General features: G+C 34.2%; 1 pseudogene; it reads right to left on the bottom strand.

Moving 5' to 3' along the window:
• Window positions 1-2,858: 2,858 nt before the first annotated feature.
• On the bottom strand, window positions 2,859-3,488 carry LOC102998018 (60S ribosomal protein L9-like; annotated as a pseudogene).
• Window positions 3,489-4,109: the final 621 nt, after the last annotated feature.

A 4,109-nucleotide genomic window follows, 5' to 3' on the forward strand; every position in this document is an offset into this window, starting at 1 on the left:
ATGACATCTGTGTTCATGGATTGGAAGACTTAATGCAATTAAGATGGAAATACTCTCCAAATTGATGTATAGATTCAACATAATCCCTATCAAAATGCCAATGAGGGACTTCCCTGGTGGCACAGACATTAAGAATCTGCCTGCCAAGGCAGGGGACACGGGTTCAAGCCCTGGTCTGGGAAGATTCCAAATGCTGTGGAGCAACAAAGCCCTTGCACCACAACTACAGAGCCTGCTTTCTAGAGCCTGTGAGTCACAACTACTGAGCTCACATGCCACAACTACTGAAGCCCAGGTGCCTAGAGGTCATGCTCCACAACAAGAGAAGCCACTGCACTGCAACAAAGAGTAGCCCCCGCTCACTGCAACTAGAGCAAAGTCTGTGCACAGCAACAAAGACCCAATGCAGCCAATAAATAAATAAATTTATTTTTAAAAATGCCAATGACTTCTTTTTAAATAGACATGCTTATTCTAAAATTCATATGGATTAGTAAATTTGCCAGAATAGCCAAAACAATCTTCAAAAAAAAGAATAGAGAGAACTCAGAATACTTAAAAATTTACCACATAGCCTTGATAATTAAGACATGTGGTATTAGCATAAGTATGGGCACACAGAACAATAGAATTGAATTGGGGATGTAGAAATAAATACATATTTATTGACATTTCATTTAAGAAAAGAGTGCCAAGAACATTCAAGGCAGGGAAGGAAAGCCTTTTCAACAAATGGTGCTAAAATCATTAGAAATCCACATGTAAAAGAATAAATTTGGATCCCTATTTCATGCAGAATGTACAAATTAACTTAAAGTAAAATAGTTTAAAAACAACTATAAAATTCATAGGAGAAAATATAGGTGTAAATCTTCGTGACTTTGAAATAGCCAATGGTTTCTTAGGTGTGACAGCAAAAGTACAAGCAAAAATAGAAAAAATAGACAAATTGAACTTATCAAAGTCAAAAACTTTTATATATCAAAGGGCAATATCAGGAAAGTGAAATGACAAACTACAGAATACAAAAAAAAGTATATATAAATCATATATTTGATAAGAAATTAATGTCTGGGATGTGTAAGAATTTTTAAAATTCAACCATAAAAAGGTAAAATAATCTAATTTAAAAACTGACAAAGTATTTGAAAAGACATTTCATCTATATCTATATCTATATCTGTATCTATACCTATATCTATATATGGATGGTCAATAGGCACATGAAACAATGCTTGAAGTCATTAACCATTAGGGAAATGCAAATCAAAATCACAATGAGATACCACTTCACATCTACTAAAATAGCTATAATCAATAAACAGAAGATAACAAGTGTTGGTGAGGATGTGGAGAAATTGAAACACTTATATATTGCTGGTAGGAATGTAAAAAGATGCAACCTTTGTTGAAAACCATTTGGCAGTTCCTCAAATAGTTAAAAATAGAGTTACCACACAGATGTCATTCTCTAAATCACCATAAGTAGAACATCAAGGTAGATCTTACTGGGAGTAAAGCAATCAAAAGGCATGAATATTGTCCTTCAGCTAAGTGCAATACAGTTTGTAGGAGAAACTTTCTAGATATCAAAGTGATATGATCTGGCTTTAATAATGCTATAATCCAAGCACAACATTCTAGAAGTGTATCTTTCCGTGTTACAGTGGATTACAATTAATGGGAGGTCTGTTTACTAATTCACTTGCATTGAAATTGTTTTTGAGCAACTATTTTTTTTTTCAAATTGGAACAACCATATGAATTGTATACTCTATCTTAATAAGTACATCTATATTGTATTATATATATATTCTATTATTCATTTGGCAGAAGAATGCATTTAAGACACAGAAATGCCAAGAAACAATCCTAATTTGCCAGATCTGATAAACAGTGAAACCATAACTTTAACTCAATTTTTAGGATTCCAAAATGTCTAGAATTCCAAAATTATGGTGTCACATGTCCTAACACAATATTGAGAGGTGATTCTTGAAATCTGTTGGGTACTAACCATTTTAATTTGTATTTTCTCTTAAAAAAGATTGTGTCCGGATTCATGGAAACTGGGTTATATCTTCAAATTCTGGGTGCCCCGAATTTTTTTTTTTTAAATAGAGAGTAAATAAATGCCTTTCTAGACTCATTTTGAAGATCTAATAAGTAAACTCTTTGTGAAACACAAAGTACATTGGTGTGATTTTTCTTTGTCTTTATCATTAAGGATACCACTGAGACCACAGGCTGAAGTCCTCAGACTAAAGACCAAGCAGTAAATTTTAGGCCCTAAGCATCCTGTAAAAAAAAAAAAAAAAAAAAAAAAAATCTCTGTATGAATCATTATCAAGCAGACTTTGTCACACATTTGAAGTAGTATCACATTTTTAAAAATGTTATGCCATGTAAAATAGATAGCTAGTGGGAAGCAGCCGCATAGCACAGGGAGATCAGCTCGGTGCTTTGTGACCACCTGGAGGGGTGGGATAGGGAGGGTGGGAGGGAGAGAGACGCAAGAGGGAAGAGATATGGGAACATATGTATATGTATAACTGATTCACTTTGTTACAAAGCAGAAACTAACACACCATTGTAAAGCAATTATGTTCCAATAAAGATGTTAAAAATAAATAAATAAATAAATAAAATGTTATGCCAACTGGTGATTGAGCATGTGATTGCACAAAGCCAGCTTAGTCACTGGATATTTTTGCTCCCTGAAATGACCTTTCTAATCTTTAGAGCAGAACTTTTGCCTCAGGGTATGTTTAATAATATATTAAGCATTAAATATATGAGCATAGCATAAACACATTAGTATTTTTTTCAATACATGGTTTTTTTGCATCTTTAAAATATCACAAATAAGTCTGAGGAATTATCTGGCGTCTTGCTGTTTCTGTAGCTGGAAAACTTAGATTATATTTATGACCCTGCTGAACTGTTCCGTTTCCATCCAAATTTTTTCTGATATCTTTGCTTTTAACCGTTGGGGTTTGCTGAATCGAAGCAGTTAAATTTGATAGAAGTTCAGTGTTGTTTCCTTCAAGAATTAACTCATCTTAAAAAAAAAAAAAATCAACTCATCTTTTTGGGCATGAGATACCGAACAAGCAACTCCTGGCTTCATCCAAGTCCAGTAGAAGTATTTTTTGCCAAAGAAATTTTGGATTTCAACAAGATACCCATTCTCCCGAAGAACGACATTGATGGTGAAATCGGCATGCACAGACCTCATCTTAGAATAGACCAACACCCTTGGTCATGTTCTGTACATGACTACAGGTAGTGCAGATGGAAACGAGTTGCTTTCTATTTCCCCACCCTTTGTAACACGGAGCCTCTTCTTTTTCTTTCCAAGGAGATGAGTTCTACATTGATGTGACTGAAGTCCTTCCACAGCGTGCCTCTGGAACTGTGCATCCCTTCAGAGTGATGTTGATATCATCTGGAATGTGGACAGTCTTAATGCTGAGAACAGTCTTCATTCTTGCAAAAGATGCAACAAAGAATCACATTCATATTTTTTAACTGCCCTGAATTCCATATTCTTATGTACCTGTACTCATTTCCTTGTCAAAGAAATATAATTTATTTAATATATATAGTTTCTTGTTATTTTGCCATGTGTGTCTTTCCACACAGAAAATATTTTGTTACCTAATTTTTAATTGGTAGTATCTCAATAGCTACTTTCAAATACTTTCAGACTCTCTTAATCCTAGACTTGTAAGAGTTTCTTAAGCTGCTATAAATAGAAAAAAATATACAGCTGGATTTTAAATCTGAAGCTATCATAGCCCTATGGGTAGAGGCATAGTTAAAAGTGAGTGGCATGAAAAGTAACTTAAGTAGCATCATGAACTGTTCAAATTTAATAGGGGACAGATTCAAGAAGGATTTTTTTTTTCCTCAAATCATGCTCAATACATTAGGTGTTATTCACTAAAATCTCAATTAGATCCATAGACTGAGTACTGTGGGGCTGCCCAGATCAATTGCGTGGATGTCGATCACTGAGCAACAATCAATAAAGCAATCAAAGTTGAAATATATTCTGCTTACAGTTTCTTGTTTCCAGTATGCTAGGAAGTAACTGTAATCGCTAT

The sequence above is a fragment of the Balaenoptera acutorostrata genome, chromosome 3 (assembly GCF_949987535.1).
Source record: "Balaenoptera acutorostrata chromosome 3, mBalAcu1.1, whole genome shotgun sequence".
Lineage (NCBI taxonomy): Eukaryota > Metazoa > Chordata > Mammalia > Artiodactyla > Balaenopteridae > Balaenoptera > Balaenoptera acutorostrata.